The sequence below is a fragment of the Alligator mississippiensis genome, chromosome 1, assembly GCF_030867095.1.
Source record: "Alligator mississippiensis isolate rAllMis1 chromosome 1, rAllMis1, whole genome shotgun sequence".
NCBI lineage: Eukaryota > Metazoa > Chordata > Crocodylia > Alligatoridae > Alligator > Alligator mississippiensis.
The window spans coordinates 290,690,875-290,707,957 of record NC_081824.1 but is presented as its reverse complement, the minus strand read 5'-3'; the positions used below and the strand labels follow the sequence as shown (position 1 = coordinate 290,707,957).

Below are 17,083 nucleotides of genomic sequence, written 5' to 3'. Positions count from 1 at the left end.
CAGGGGGCTGGACTAGATCAACATTTCTCAACCCGTAGGTTGTGACCCAAAAGTGGGTCACAAGAATATATGAAAGGATTGTGAACGAACTTTAAGAAATGGATCAACAAACTTAAAAATGGATTCTCCTTTAAAGGAGAAAAATGTGGGAAACTGTGGGGTTTCCCTTGCAGGCTGGCAGAGCTCCAGCCTGCAAGGGGCTGCTTGGGTCCCCTCCCTGTCCCAAACACCTATCCCCTACCCCACACACTGTGGGCAGCAGGTCAGGAGTGAGGGGTACTGGGTTAGGACTGGCCATCAAACTTTACAAAGAGGTCCTGGTACAAAAAAAGGTTGAAAACCACTGCACTAGATGCCCTCCTAAGGTCCCTTCCCATCCTCATTCTCTATGATTCTGTTAGTCTAATAGCACCTTATAAACAAATACATTTTTTTTCTATCTGACAGCTGCTGTTTTCCCCACCAGTTTCTCACAGGCCAGAATGCCTGTCACAGTCCTGGTTTTCATGCCTGCATTGTAAGTTATTAATTGTAATTACTGTCATTATCCAACGGGAGCCTCCACAGGACGTGTCAGCAAGGTGTGTGCTTTGACTCACTTCCCCTGCTGGCTATCCCCTCAGCAGCATGCAGAGCAGCACCTTCCCCTTTATAAACAGTCATTTTATTGTGTGTGTTGAGGCGGTGGGGCATGCATGCGTGCCTTCAGTGTTTAACATCTAATGTGACTTGTGGCAATAAACAGTTGTATTGTGGCCAAAAAAACCCCCACTCCTGTTTTCTTGCTTGCTTTGTGGTTTCCTGGGGACATGGGCATGCTGCTGGCATGTGAGCCACAGAAGGGCATCACTAGAACAGCAAGATCATGCAGGAAGGATGGAAGAGGGACAGAGCGGTCTATTTGTTTCCCTGTTTAAAGCACTGGCTCTCAACCTTCTTTGGATCAGAACCCATTTGTAAACATCAACCACTAGACCTGACCGTGTCCCCAGTATACAGGGCAAAGGGTAGGTGTAAGGGGCACGGGAACCCCAAGCAGCCCCTTGCAAGCTGGAGCTCCGCCAGCCTGCAAGGGGAAACCTGTGGTTTCCCACTTTTTCTCCTTTAAAAGAAAATCAATTTTTACAGTTTGCTTGCAGCCCTTTCACATATTCTTGCCACCCACTTTTGGGTCATGAATAGGTGTTGCCAACTCTGACTGACGCTATTCCAGGAGATTGCCCCCAACATGGGTAATGTTATTAATCAGACTGTTCAACCCTTCACAATATCATCAGTCTCCCAGATTGCTTTTAATAGTCGGGAGGGGGTCGATGCTGATTCTGGTACACTCCAGGCCAATCCGGGCCAGTTGGAAACCCGTCAGGATCCCGGGGTTGAAAACCACTGGTTTTAGTGTCAACGGAAAATGTCTTGTCAGGATCCTTCCCAGTGCAGCAGACTGAGGGGCCACTGGCTATACTGAGCATCTCCTGCAGTAGTGTAAGGCTGCCCCGAGGGCTGCGGGGAATCAGGGAGAGAACCCAGACGTCCTACGTCCCCATCCTCAGCAGTCGCCCACGTGTTACAGCCCAGATCTGTTTACTGCCTGCCCCTCCGGCAGAGGGGGCGGGGCAACCCCCCGCAGGCAGCCAATCCCGCAGGGCCCGGATGCCGCGCGCGCTAACTTCATCTCGCTGCTGTTTTCGGATTGGGCGGACGCCGGCGTGATTGACAGGCCGCGGGGCGGCCGGATTGGCCGGGCCGGGGGCCGCTTTGGTTCAGGCTCCCCCCGCGCTCGGAGCGCGGCGGCACGTGGGCCAGGGGGGGGGCGGGCCCGAGGGGACGGCCCCTCCCCCACCCGGTAGCAGCGTGCCCCATTGTCAGCCCGCATTCCAAGTCCGAACGCCCCGCGGCTGAGCCCCGGCTCTTCTCATTGGTGCCGCGCGCGCGGATGGAGCGGCGCGGCAGCCAATAGGCGGCCGGTCTCCAAGGGGCCAGCGTGGTCCCGCCTTTCGCAGCGCTTGCAGTAACAATATGGCAGCGGCGGCTGCTATTGGCGGCGGCGCGTTCTAAGCAGCAGCCTCGGCGGTGGCTGCGGCTGCACCGCTGGAAGCGCTCCATCCTTTGCGCGTCCCGCTCTGCGGCGGCTCCGGCCTCCATCGCCTGCTGCGGGGCGGCCAGGTAGGGCGGGCTGCGTGTGCGTATGAATGAATGAATGAATGAATGAATGAGCGAGCGAGCGAGCGAGCGAGCTGCGGGTGTGTGTGCATGCGTGCATGTATGTATGTATCTATGTATCTATGTATGTGTGTGTACGTTTGAATGAATGAATGAGCCGTGGGTATGTGTATGTCTGTGTACGTTTGTATGTGTGTGTATCTGTGCATGTGTGTGTACATGTGTGTACGTGTGTGTCCCCTCCACAACAAGCATTATGCGGGCTGGCCCCTTGTGCCTCCTGCTGCTGCTATGGCTGGTGATGGAGGGGGACGGGGCTGGGGGCCACCAGGGTAGGGGGGGTCTCTGCCTTCTGCTCCACCAGCCTCAGGGCTCGAGCTTGTCTGGGACAATGGGCTGGGGGGCAAGCCGCAGTGTCTTGCTTGGGCACAGATACAGCACAGGGACCACTGTAGGCGGGAGGATGGTTGCAGTCCGGGGCGAGGCCGTGGCTCTGGGTGGGTGGGGGGGTCCTGGAGGATGCTCGGAGGGGCCTGCTTTTGTTTTCATGCTGTCTCTGTGGGCTGCCCTCGCCTCCCCTCAAGCACCAGCTGGGCTGGCTAGAGAGAGCTGAGTGCTCTGCAGGTCCCCCGAGAGGAGGGGGAGGCGTCTCCTTTGCCCCCTGCTGCTGCACTCGCAACTCGCCCTGTTGCTCAGGGGCTGCCTCCAGAATCCCCCTCTGGCCGGATCCCTCACACTGCCTCGCCTCCACAACCCCCCACCCTTCTCCTTCCCTGCTGTGACGTGGCTTAAACAAATGCCTTTCAAAGCATTTAATATTTAAAAGGACCTCTTCTTTGAACCTCCCTAAGCATTTTTGGGCCCTGGTCCCAGGGCAAGGCCAAAGCCTTGGGGTCTTCCAAGTGACTCCCCAGGGTTTGCTAGGTCTCTCAGGGAGAGGGGGCCCTGCCACAGAGATGTGCAGCGTGTGCCTATGTCTTGGCTGGGTGCCGTTGACTTTGGTTACTCCGGTTTCAGGGAGGGCTCCTGGAAGCTACTTCAAGATCCTCATGGACATGATGATCAGAGTGAGTGTTTTGAGGGGAGGAGTTGTCCTCCAATAAGAGCGAATGCAGTAGGTCAGGGCAGGACCACAGCTCACTGGAGAATGTGGTGGGGGGAGCTTTTTCCTCCTTTCGCCCACGCGTCCCCTTGCTTTTGTGGGCCGAAGGAGAATTTCACATGCACGTGTTCCTCTGTACACATGCGGGTTACTTCATGCAGCCCTCCTGCAGGTTGGTGACCTCTGAGAGCTGCACACGATCTCAGGCTGAACTGGGGCTCTTGGGAATACAGCCATCTATGCAGATCGCACAAGCAGGTCCGTAATTCCCTGTGAGCGACTGGACTTCTGCGTTGTGCTTGAGACTAGAAAAGCATTCAGGAATGAACAAGTTTGAGAGAGGAGTGATTTGCCTTTTTCTTTTATCCAGGGGACGTATTTTTTTCCCCCTTTTCCTAAGAGCAGCTCTGACTAAACAGTATGGTTCACCTTCACCAGCCAAATTGCAAAAGTATTTCTGATTTTTGCAGTTCCTCATGCAGAAAACTTTTATCACAATAAAGCAGGGGAAAGTTCTGTTCTGCAGTTGTTTTATTTTTGTTTTATTTTTTTGTGTGCCTAATCCATGCTTAGGGCACCTTTGCCTCCCCTTCTTGTATTAATGAAAAGCTTCTGTCAATTTTGATGACACTCCAGCACTGCAGTATGCATAATTGAACAAGGGCAAAGGAGTCTTCCTTTTACCGTAGCTGAAAAGCCCTCATCTAGCAAGGAAAAGCATCTTCCGTGGACCCCTGGTTAAGTTGCTGCATGAGTTCCTGTTTAGAGAACTTTGTCCTTGATGGACCTGTAAAACCCAAGTCTGTCCTTCCCGGGATGGAACCGGAGGTCGTTCCATTAGGGTGTTCTTTAGCATAATATATATGACAGCTGGGCTCACTGGGAGGCACTGTGGTCTAATGGACAGAGCAGTGAACTGGAAGTTAGGAGATCTGGGTTGTGTTTTCTGCTCTGTTATGGGCCTCGTGCTTTGCTTGGTCAGGTCTGCAGATCCCCTTCACAGCCTTTGTTTGGTTTTATCTGTTTGGACCACCCGTACTCCATTGCAGGGAATCTCTCTCGCTATCTAGATCAGTGTAGTGTGGGTCCAGTCTCAGTAGGACTTCTAAAAGCTACTAAATAAGCATGGGCATGATGATCAGAATGAATTTGCTTCCGAAGGGAAGTTATCCTCTGATAAGAGCAAGTACAGCATGTTGGGGAAGACCACATCTCACTGGAGAATGTGGTTGGGGTCATTTTTCCTCCTGTCCCCCACAATTCCCCCTGCTTTCAGGGGCAGAAGAAGCATTTTACATGCACTTGTTCCTGTACTGTTGTGAGATTACCCACATGAGTGGGTCGCTTGGTTTCTCTTAAGACTGTAAGCATTTCCAAGGGCAGCACAGGTGAGTAGAGGGACAAGATAGGACAAGACTTTTTTCTGTTGAGCTAGGTATGTGGTCGCAGGGTTGCCTCAGACTGAAACCTTGCATTAAGTTACGGTCTCCAAGTCACATTTGCTTTTAACTTACTGTTGTGGCTTTTATTTGCTTTGCTCTTTTATTACTGACCCTAAGTCAGGGGTGGGCAATTATTTCAGCTGGAGGGCCACCTAAGATGCTGTCAAGGGCTGCAAGCAAAATCTTTTCAAAGATATAATTTTAACAAATTATAGATAAAGAACAAATCATGTACTAAAAATCAAACTCTTTAACGTTTTAATTTTATTTCACAAATATTTTTGTCTTGATTTTATGCTGTTTTTTTGAGCAGCGTATGTAGAGGTGATTACATAATAGCGCAAAGTAAAGTTTAGTTTTGTATACTGTATGTTGGGGGTGGGGGGCTGTTTGGGCATCAGTGGTGGGAATATTATTTGGGAGGACAGTGGGACAGAGTGAGGCTGCTCTGTCCTCCTGCAGGGCTGTTGCGGGGCTGGCACATGGGTGTGGTGCTGGCGCTGGAGCAGTGGAGCTGTTTGGGAGGGCTAAGTCCCATTAGCCCCAGCCTTCTGCCACCCATGTGTGGGGTGTGCATGTGTGGAGGGGCTGTCCATGTGCTAGGTTCCTGGGACACTACCAGTAATGGTTGGGGGCATATGTAGCAGGGCTCTTTGCGGTTGTGCACTGTGGGTACAGTCCTCCACCCCTTGCCATGTGGCTTGTGATTGCTCCCATGCCCTTTGCATGGGGCTGAGCCCTACCTATTCCCACCAGTGGCACTGCTGTAGCTTTGGTCAGTGTGCACAGCTTCACATTGGGGCTTCTGCTGCTGCAGCCACCTGGGTATGGCTGGCTCTCCTGGCCTCCAGTGGCTCCCCCTCCTGCCCCTGCTGCAGCACTTGAAGTTGGGGGGGAGGGGGAAGCTGCAGCTAGGTGGTTCCTGCCCCAGTGCATGGGGCTCCAGCTGCCTTTCACCCACTTCACCTGGCAGGTGGCAGCAGTTCTGCTGGGAAGCTGTGCACGCTGGCTGGGGCCGTCAGGAGCGCTATCCTTTGCCCTAAGCAATGTCTTTCTGTGCATCCTTGAAGGTCACACACATCCTGGGCTTTTTGCATAGCGTGGCGTTTCAGCATAAATGAAAGTGGGACCAGAGTAACAACTGATGGAGGGTTTTGGGATCTGGTCCAGTGTTCTCTCAAAGAATATGTAACAAATAGGCTGCTCAACTGCCTTTTTTTATTATCCTGTTCTGGGGTGTTCTCTAGTTCAAGGGGGTCCACCTGGCAGCCTGTGGGTTACACGAGGCTTGTGAGGGGTGAGCATTAGGGTTGCCAATTCTGACTGAAGCTATTCCAGGAAATTTTTTTTTTTTTCCAACATGATGTAATGTCATTAATTGTACTGTTCAATCCGTTCACAATATCAATCTCCTGGATTGCTCTCAGTAGCTGCCAGGAGATCAGTGCCAATTCCGGTAGACTCCCAGTCAGTCTAGGAGGGCTGGCAACCCCAGTGAGCATGTGTCCCACAGGCTGCTGCAGCTGCCTTTCCCTGCAGTTGTATGGCAGGGGCAGGTTCGGGGGGGTCCGTGCCACTGGGGCTGCTCAGGGTTTGAATTACACTTTGACTCTGGGGGTGGGGAGTCATTGGGCTGTCCATTACAATGGCCAGATAAAATCAGAGTCATCCCATCCCATTTCCCCCCCCCCCCCCTCCCCCCCAGGTTATGATGTTCAAATCTTATGGGGGGGGGGGCTCTCATCTTTTATGGGGGGATTCAGCCCCCCCAAGCTCCCCTGTAATTTGAACCCTGGTGCTGCCCATGCAAGGGGGCTAGGGTATGTGCGTGGGGGGGCTGCGTGCCATCAGTGTTCCTGCATGGCGGAGCACATGGAAGGGGAAGGGACCCTGGAGGCCCACCCCAACAACATGTGTGGCCCTCAGTTGGGGGAGTGTTGGACAGCCCTGGTTTAATTCATTTTGGTTAAAATGGCTTTCTGTAAATCCTGCTTACTGCTCACCCAATGGTCTGTCTTTTAGGGGGCCTTTTTGGAAGAAGGGGCAACTTCCAGTGAGTGACTCAGTACCTGATGTATTCAGATCTCTTTGCTGTGGCTCTGCAACATTAATTGCACGGTAACTGGGAAGGCAGAAGCATTCCTCACGTGCCACCTGATTGCTACTTAGAGCAAGTACGAATTGTTTGATACCAGCTTTAACAATTTCTCAAACCAGTTGCTCATGCTACAGTCATGAGCATGGTATAAATAGAACTGCTAGATTTTTTAGCCACAGAATTTAAAGTTATGGTTTCCACAGCAACCATTACTCAGGCCGCCTTGTACATATGAAATCTTTTCCATTTCTTATCGGGCTTTTTGTCTTGCCACATCAAATCCTCCTCCCCAATTACATCTCGCATCTCTTTCCTCCTACTCTCCCTTCTAGCACCTTCTCTCTTTGTTGTTGTCTCCTTCCTCCACTCCCAGCTTCACGCCTTCTTTGTGCTGCCTCCTACTCCTGGAAGAGCAGGTGCATGCCTCTTCTGCAGAATCTCTCCTTATCCTCCCTCTACTTTGTCTTTGCCTCTTGATGCTTCCAGTGGTGGGTGTGTGTGTGTGGGGGGGGGGTGTGCTTTTTTTTGTTGTTGCTTGTTTTCTTCCCCCTCCCCCAGATGTGCATGCAGTGTGGTAGGCCCTGTATGTACCTGTAGGAAAAGAACAGCACTTGCTTTAGTGTTTACAAATTTCCTATGTGAAAAGGAGAGAGCAAATTAAAACCTATTCTTTTCTATGTTGGCTTTCTCCTCAATGGTGACTTCTTGCCCTCCTCAAGTTCACCTCTTTGAGCTGGCCTCTCAGATGTTTGGGGGAAGAAATTATGTCTTTCCTTAGCAAATATTTTTTTTTGCATGGACTTAGTGTTGGGGTTATATATGCATTTATAATGGAAGCTTACAGTACATGTACAGATGTGGCTGTGTTATGGTTTCCAGAGCAATCGTAACTTTAAATTTTGGGTGGTTGTAAGCCGTAACTGAGCAATATGCTAACAGTGCATTACAAAGACAGTATTCTTAGTGATCATTGGAAATACAGCTGTACTTCTTGAATAGAGATCTAACCATCTCAAATGACCTCTTGCATCATCTTTAAAATTTCACTTATGAGCTGAGAACAAGCATGAGAAATTTCAGCTTCTGAAGTAATTATCTGAAAGTTGCAGCATTAAGCCACTTAGAGAGCATAGAAAGAAAGAGCCATCTCGGTTATAATTATAATGAGAACTAATGTAGAAAGTGCATTCTGGCAGGCATGAGTGAAAAAGCCTGACGTGGGATGAAAGGTAGTCAAGTGAGTAAACATCAAATGAAGGATTATCCTCATTGCAGAGGAAATCTTTTCAGGAAGGAATGGAACTTTGGATGTCTTGTATCCAAAACCATAGGGCTACCCATTGAGCAAAAAGATAATCTGCTTTTTTTTGTTGGTTGTTATTCTGTTTGAAGCCTGTAAGCAAGAAATGGACCACAGCTATTCAGAACCCAGCCGTTTTAGAGCTGTACTGGTATTTCAAGGCATTGCTACTTTCAGAACAATTGATGTATCTGCAATATGGGCATCCTCTATGTTCCAAGAGGACTTTTTATCAACTTAAGTATGAGTCATTTCAGCCAGCTCTAAGTTACTCCACTAGAAACTCTAGAACTGGCTTCTATAAAGTGATTTGGAGGTTACCTGGGGAATTTTAGGGGGGGAAAAAAACCCTTCCTTTTAAATATTGGCTCACCTACAAGAGCGTTACATATGGTGATGCCTCAGGGGTCTTGCTTTCTATTTTTTTGTTAGTAACATTCCAGTTCAATGGATTTTCCTTTCTACTCCTATATATTCAATTGCTTAGCATGGTTAGCCTGTAACTTTAGCTTAATAAACTAGAGGGGCACTTTAAAATGAAATTGAAATCCAGACCGTCGTGATCTGGAAGATTGTGGGCTTAACTGCTCAACAGTTCAGTGAGTGGAAAACTAGCTGCATGGTAGGACCCAGAGAGTTCTTATGAACAGATCTGTGTCGTCCTGGCAAAGTGGCCAGTGGTGTCCCTCAGGGGTCCATGCCTGGCTTTTCAACATCTTTATCAATGACTTGGATGTGAGGGTGAAAAGCTCACTGGCCAAGTTTGCAGAGTGTGGTCATGCCAGAAGATAGGTTGCAGATACAGATGGACCTGGAGAGCTGGGCAGACCAGAACCAGATGAAGTTCAACTGTCAGAAATACAAGGTGCTCCATCTAGGGGCAAACAATCCCCAGCATACCTACAGGCTCGGTGGTAACAATTTGATTTGCACCCTGGCCGAAAGGGCCTAGGGGTAGTGATCGACCATCCCATGAATATGAGCTGGCAGTGCAATGCTGTACTCTGCATTGGTGAGACCACAGCTGGAGTACTGTGTCCAGTTCTGGGCACCACACTTCAACAAGGACCTGGAGAAACTTGAGAGGGTCCAGAGAAGAGCCACCTATATGATCAGGGACTTGCAAGACGAGCCATATGAGGAGAGGCTGAGGGACTTGGACCTCTTCAGCCTGCAGAAGAGAAGGCTGAGAGGGGACTTGGTAGCGGCTTACCACTACATCAGATGAGTGCATCAAGAACTTGGTGAACATCTGTTCACCAGGGCACCCCTGGGGAAGACCAGGAACAATGGATACAAACTCCTGGAAGGCAGCATCAGGCTCAATTCCAGGAAAAACTCCTTCACAGTCAGGGTGTCCAGACTGTGGAATAAACTCCCTCCAGTGGTGGTGCAGTCACCTACCCTGGAAATCTTCAAAAGGAGACTGAATGGTCACCTTGCTGGGGTCACTTGACCCCAGTTTTCTTTTTCTGCCTAGTGCAGAGGGACTAGACCTGGTGATCTACAAGGTCCCTTCCAGCCCCTAACAATCTATGAATCTTTGCTCTGCTGCCCAAATTGTAGAAGCAAACTGCCCCAGTGATTAAACCAGCAGCCGGTAATGGCTTGATGTAAATTTAAATATTTTGGGTTCTTGGCTGGCTTTCCCCTATCAGATATATGGATGATATTATCTTAGTAATGGTCCCAAATTTTGCAGCATTGTACAGATTAGTAAAATTACTAAAATCATTTGCAAGTAAGCAGGTTGTTCAGGAGTAGTTATTATCCATACTGATGGTGGGGTTATTGCATACTGGCTACAGCAGAGGATAGTAGTAATAAACTGCCTGGGAGAAGAGCCAAAGGTAGTGTTTGCTGTAGTAAGAACTATATATTTACTTTCTTGTGCGTTCAGAACCCATCAAAATGCCCTGTGTAATCAACTTAATTGGCTTAGTCTTTTTAAATGAAGGTACTGATGTTGGTATGCAAAATTGGGTAAATGCATTTATCTTGGCACCAGCACATCTAGGTTCACTTTTATCTAACATGGACTGTATATACCTCTTTCTCGAGTCCCTCCACAAATTTTAGTTTCTACAGCCAAATCTTGAGAGAGACAGATTTTTGCATACAAATGCTTTTCAGTTGGAACAAGAAACTCAATCTACCATTAAAACAATCTAGTTTAAAAAAAAATGAATTTTTCATCTTAAGCAGTAGAGTCACCCATGAGGAATGTCCCGAGGCAAATCCTCAGCTGTCCATCAGTTGAGGACAATAACAGAGGATTTGTCTGCATCAGGGACTTGCTTCTGTTCATCCTAAGTGGACTTTGGTACCCAAATGTAATTGTCTTTTACCCCCCCATCATCCAGTCCCTGAAAATCTATCGATGCATCTGCTTCTGCAACACACCATCCACCTGACTCTTAAGATGGACTAAACAAAAATACAGCAGGGAGGAAGAGGACCTATCTGCCTTTAGAATTAATTTTTGTTCATGGATTTGATCAGGGTGGAACAGAATTGAACTTGTGGGGCCTACATCCACTTATGTGCCCCACTTGGCATAGAATTTCCCATTTATTATTGTATGGAAAAGTTAGGCTCATTCTGAAAAGTAGGTCCATATGCTAAGGCAGGTTTTCCAAACAAAAGATGAATAGAATGTAATCCTAGAGAGTAAGGGAGAAAAGGTGGGGAAATGGTTATATAATATTTCCAGATATAAATGGTTCGCACAGAAATTCCAGATTATCAGACCTCAGCATCTGCCGAAAGAAGCACGGAAAGTAATATGGTGCATGTGTGTAGAATATGCTTTTTAGATCTCAATAAATCTTTTTATTATTTAATTTTTAATTTGCAAAATGCTTGCTTATCAATGAAGTCTTTGTGTGCATCAACTCCTAAAGTTTAAAAACAGCCATTTTGAATTATGGGTGGAAAAAGAATTAAGAGTAGTAAATCCTTATGTTTGTGAAATGTATGGCTGAAACTGCAGTAATAAAAAGGGACATGCTTTTGAATGCTATAAATCAGGGGTGCTCAGTCTCTGGCCCATGGAGCCATGGCATCCAGCCTATAGGGATCCCCACGGGATGGAAAATTTGGCACTGGGGGATTTGTAGAAGCTCTGCACGGCTGGGTCCTGCCCTGCCTGGGCTGTTGCCCGTGCATCAGGGTTATGGCCGGTCCTACCCTGCGCGTATCCAGATTGGGTCAGGCTGCTTCTCCCCCCACCTCCACATTTGAATTGGGGTCAAAACACTTTGTTGCCATCTCCCCCCCCCCCCCCCCATCTGGATCAGTGCTGGACTGGCCCTGCTCCCCCATGTGTCCAGATTGGGGCACACTTCCAACCTCTCCCACCCTTGCAAGTCCAGATTGAGGCTGCTTTGCCCCTCCCCCTACGTGTTCAGATTGGGGATGCTCTGCCCTCCTTGCACAGCCAGATGGGGACAGAGCCACCCTGCACTCCCACTGCAGCCCTGGGTGGATAGATTGGGGTCCGGTTGGGCAGCCCCTTGCAGCCAGATCAGGCCCACTGCCAGGATCTGGCCAGTTGACAAACCTGGAACCATCCGTCCAGCCTCCAGAATGAAAAGGTTGGGCACCACTGCTATAAATGCTTAAACTAGGGGTTATCTTCTCTCGGAAGCTAGTACAAAATCTGCTTATGCAGAAAGTTACTGCTGTATGTCATAGTATTCCCTGATTTCTTTACTTTTTAATTGCTACTTTCATTATCTATTTCATTCCTGCCTACCATTATTAGTCTTCCTCTCCATAGTCTGTTGGATAATTCCATGAACAGTAACAACGTTGACTCAAATAGTTGTTTGGTTTGTTTGTTTGTTTTTTGAAGATTCGGAGAAATTGAATGTCCTTAAAATCTCTGATAAGTTACACTAGAGCAGAGGTTCTCAAACTCTGACAGATTGCGCACCATCAGTTTAAAACAATACAACCTTAAGTACCACCAGCAAATTTAGTCATAAAATAATTATAATAAATCTGTTAACGTGTATCACTGACAGGTTGTCTGCATACCACTGGTGGTACCTGTACCACAGATTAGGAACCGCTGAACTGGAGCATTGGTGCTCAACTTCATGACCCTGTGGCCCAGTTTAGTGGCATGGGACTGGTGGGTGGGCCAGATGGAGCTCAGCCCTAGGATCCAGTAATGGGGCCTGGCACTGCCCCCTTCCCCTGGGATTGCCCCAGGAGTCTGACACTGTCTCCCTCCCGAGCCTGCATATCAGGAGTGGGCCCCGGGTCTCGGCACTACCTCCACTCAGCCCTGTGCACTGAGATTTTTTGCATCTGATCCAGTGTGCAGGGCCCAGGGCTCCCCCATGGGCCTAGCAGTTTGTCAGCCAAGAAGTAGAGCCACTGCTCCCCTGCCAGACCTGTGGGGAGCACCGTGGGCTGGATGACATGATGCTGCAGGCCTGTGGGTTATGGGTTGAGCAACACTGAATGAGACTCGTGGTTGTTGCGGATTTTTAAATATGTACATTTTTCCTTTATTTTAGTGACCTTTTATTGAGCTATCGGGGATTTAATGACAACTCCTATTTTATTTCAGTTAATCACATTGCTTATTAGAGGGCAGTGATTTCCCTTCTCTGTTTCCCTGTTACTGCCCCTCCCCACAAGATTAGATTTGATTTTAAGAGAAAGTAGCTCACTTGCACACACCAACTTGATTACTTACGCAAAAGTATTTGATCAACGTGAGTGATGGCATACGCCTTGGAGGAAAATTCTGTAGATAAACTTAGAAATAAACTCATTATATGCAGGATGTCCCCTTTAACTATATAATACAGCAAGAGTCCTTATGCATGTCTTCTGTTTCTCTGCAACACCACGCTTAATTTAGGTGGGCCAACCCACAATAGGGCTGGAAATGGTGTTTCAGTGGCAAGTTGGGAAGCAGTATGTAAAGTCATGATGTACGTATTGCCTTTGCCTTCTGGCTCAAGCCCTAGTGTGACTGTGGATTCACTAGGAGTGTTGATTCATCATTGTGCCTCTTGATGCTGTCTCTGCTCTAGTGAATTGTGGGATTTGTAATCTCCTGACTAATCCCCAGTGTGTTTCCATGGCTTTCCTCAGTTCAGTTCCCTGTCTGACCATCTTCTTTTTTTTTACCTTCACAGTACTTCTCGATAGGCTTTTTTTCTTTCCTCATATTATCTCAGGAGTCTAATCAAGACTTCTATGGGTTGTAGTACCTACTTATCCCATCTCTTTGCCTGGAGTGACAGACATTGCTACCCTCTTGCACCTGAAACTAATTTTTTTATTAAACATTGGGTTTAAATATTGTATCTCTGTCTTTTCCAAGCCTTCTTACTCTGCTAGTCTTCCTTTTTCTCCGTTAAAAATAGCGTTCTGTGGGCACCTGTATGTAAGACACTAAATATGCAGTAGACTAATTCTACTTTGCATAGCATAGCAGGCAAAAACTGTGCTAATGCGCAGTAGAATTAGTCTACTATGCGTTAGCATCACAAAAAAAGCATGTGCCAGTGCTGCTGCACTTCAGCTCTGATTATGGCGCCTTAGGTTAGTACCTGTAAATAGAGGTAGTAAACTTAATGTGCCATAATTGCGGTGCATTAATGAACCGTAGGTGCACTTTGTGTGACACGTTTAATTCCAGTTGAGATGGATATTTTCTTGGATTGCAACAGATTACTGAGTTTCTTTCATGGGGACCCTAAGGTCTGGAAACCTTTTAGTCTTGCTCACCTTTTTCTGGGTATATTCTTTTTCTTCCATTTAAATAAGAAGAAATCTGGTCCCTGGAGTTTGTTGCTCGGTTATTTGTGGCTCACCAACTTCTATTCAAGTTCCTCAAATAATGGGAAAAATGGGGAAGCACTTTTTCCCCCTCTCTCCTGGTCCATACCTTGGCCTTGCAGCAAGGGGCACTGAGCCTCACTTTCAATAAGAAACCTTATTGTTTTTGTGGCGTAGTTGCACACCATCAACCCACCTGGTTCTTGGCCAAAGCCTTGGCCGACTGGCTGGGCCTGCATTATGTCTGTTTTGCTTCATGCCTTTTGGCTGAAGTGAAAGCTTCCCTCCCTGTAAATGCATTTGGCATCCTAGCAGACCACCTCTGCATGTAATTAAACCCTCCTCAATGGCAGCTTGTTAGACAGACTCTCTCTACTGCCTGCTTCTCTGGCTGTGGGCAGCAATGAGAGTGGTAGGCCTGGCACTCTGCTGTCCCTCCCTATGCCTGGTGAGAATAGTGATGGGATCTGTCTTGAGATCCTCTCTGGAAAGGCACTGTACTGCACTGAAAGGCTACATGGGGGGCAAGGAGAAAGGGATTTGGTGGTAGGGGTCTGCTACAGACCCCCATATCAAGGGGAAGAAATAGATGTGGGGCTCCTGAGGCAGCTCTCAGAGACCATAAAAGCTAAAGAGGCGGTAGTCATGGGGGACCTAAACTACCCAGACATCTGCTGGGAGACACAGACGGCAAAGTCCCACCGCTCACACTGGTTTCTAACCTGTGTACAGGACCTCCACCTGACACAGGAGGTACATGGTCCCACTAGGGGGAATGCCATACTGGATCTGGTATTGGCAACGGGGGATGACATGGTAGGGGACCTACAGATTGGTAGCCATCTGGGGGACAGTGATCACCTAATAATAGAATTCACCATAAGACGTCGAGTGGGTAAGGTAACTAGTAGGGTGAAAGTACTAGACTTTAGGAAAGTTGATTTAAATGAACTCAGGCGATTAGTCAAGGACGCACCGCAGAGTAGGAGTTTTGAAATGATGGGAGCCCAAGAAGGGTGGCTGTGCCTTAAGAAAATGATCCTTTGGGCACAAAGCGAGACGATCCCCATGCGGGGTAAAAGAGGGAAAGGGGCCAGGAGGCTTCCCTGGCTGACTGCAGAAATCCAGGGCAGCCTAAGGGCCAAAAGGGGAGCACACAAAAAATGGAAACAAGAAGAGATCACCAAAGACGAATATACCTCCTCTGCTCGTGCTTGTAGGGAGGCAGTTAGACAGGCCAAAGCTACCATGGAGCTGAGGATGGCATCCCAAGTAAAGGACAACAAGAAATTGTTTTTTAGAGATATAGGGAGTAAAAGGAAGGCCCAGGGAGGAATAGGACCCCTGCTAAATGGGCAGAAACAATTGGTGACGGACAGAGGGGACAAGGCTGAACTCCTCAACGAGTTCTTTGCCTCAGTGTTCCTAAGCGAGGGGCATGACAAGTCTCTCACTGGGATTGTAGAGAGGCAGCAGCAGGGTGCCAGACTTCCATGCGTAGACCCTGAGATGGTGCAGAGTCACTTGGAGGAACTGGATGCCTTTAAATCGGCAGGCCCTGATGAGCTCCATCTGAGGGTGCTGAAGGCACTGGCCGACGTCACTGCAGAGCCACTGGCGGGAATATTCGAACGCTCGTGGCGCACGGGCCAAGTCCCGGAGGACTGGAAAAGGGCCATTGTGGTCCCTATTTTCAAGAAGGGGAGGAAGGAGGACCCAGGCAACTATAGGCCAGTCAGTCTCACCTCCATCCTTGGCAAAGTCTTTGAAAAAATTATCAAGGCTCACATATGCGAGAGCCCGGCAGGACAAATTATGCTGAGGGGAAACCAGCACGGGTTTGTGGCGGGCAGATCGTGCCTGACTAGTCTAGTCTGTTTTTATGACCAGGTTACAAAACGCCTGGACACAGGAGGAGAGGTGGATGTCGTATACTTAGACTTCAGGAAGGCCTTCGATACGGTATCCCACCCCATACTGGTGAACAAGTTAAGAGGCTGTGACTTGGATGACTGCATGGTCTGGTGGGTGGCGAATTGGCTAGAGGGTCATACCCAGAGAGTCATAGTGGATGGGTCGGTATCGACCTGGAAGGGTGTGGGCAGTGGGGTCCCGCAGGGCTCGGTCCTTGGACCGATACTCTTCAATGTCTTCATCAGCGACTTGGACGAGGGAGTGAAGTGTACTCTGTCCAAGTTTGCGGATGACACAAAACTGTGGGGAGAAGTGGACATGCTGGAAGGCAGGGAACAGCTGCAGGCAAACCTGGACAGGTTGGACAAGTGGGCAGAAAACAACAGAATGCAGTTCAACAAGGAGAAATGCAAAGTGCTGCACCTAAGGAGGAAAAGTGTCCAGCACACCTACAGCCTAGGGAATGACCTGCTGGGTGGCACGGAAGTGGAAAGGGATCTTGGAGTCCTAGTGGACTCCAAGATGAACATGAGCCGGCAGTGTGACGAAGCCATCAGAAAAGCCAATGGCACTTTATCGTGCATCAGCAGATGCAAGACGAATAGGTCCAAGGAGGTGATACTTCCCCTCTATTGGGCGCTGGTCAGACCGCAGTTGGAGTACTGCGTGCGATTCTGGGCGCCACAATTCAAGAGGGATGCGGATAACCTGGAGAGTGTCCAGAGAAGGGCCACTCATATGGCTAAGGGCCTGCAGACCAAGCCCTACGAGGAGAGACTAGAGAAACTGGACCTCTTCAGCCTCCGCAAGAGAAGGTTGAGAGGCGACCTTGTGGCTGCCTATAAGTTCATCACGGGGGCACAGAAGGGAATTGGTGAGTATTTATTCACCAAGGTGCCCCCGGGGGTTACAAGAAATAATGGCCACAAGCTAGCAGAGAGCAGATTTAGACTAGACATTAGGAGGAACTTCTTCACAGTTCGAGTGGCCAAGGTCTGGAACGGTCTTCCAAGGGAGGTGGTGCTCTCCCCTACTCTGGGGGTCTTCAGGAGGAGTTTAGATAACCATCTAGCTGGGGTCATCTAGACCCAGCACTCTTTCCTGCCTATGTAGGGGGTCGGACTCGTTGATCTATTGAGGTCCCTTCCGACCCTAACATCTATGAATCTATGTACACCAGGACAGTCATCAAAGTGCATCATGCCCATGTCCTTGCCGCCTGCTTTGACATGACTTGGAGGCATTGCCTATTGGCAGCAAGA

The 17,083-nt window shown here is 48.8% G+C and overlaps 1 protein-coding gene across 6 annotated transcripts in view; it reads left to right on the top strand.

Annotated features, from left to right (window-relative positions):
* Positions 1–1,985: 1,985 nt before the first annotated feature.
* The window catches only part of TIAM1 (TIAM Rac1 associated GEF 1), a 270,454-nt gene continuing 255,356 nt past the window's right edge, over positions 1,986–17,083 (top strand). For all 6 annotated transcript variants that reach the window (XM_059720678.1, XM_019476350.2, XM_014599181.3 and 3 more), the window contains exon 1: positions 1,986–2,163. The gene's annotated coding sequence lies outside the window, so the exon portion shown is untranslated. The remainder of the gene's footprint in view (positions 2,164–17,083) is intronic.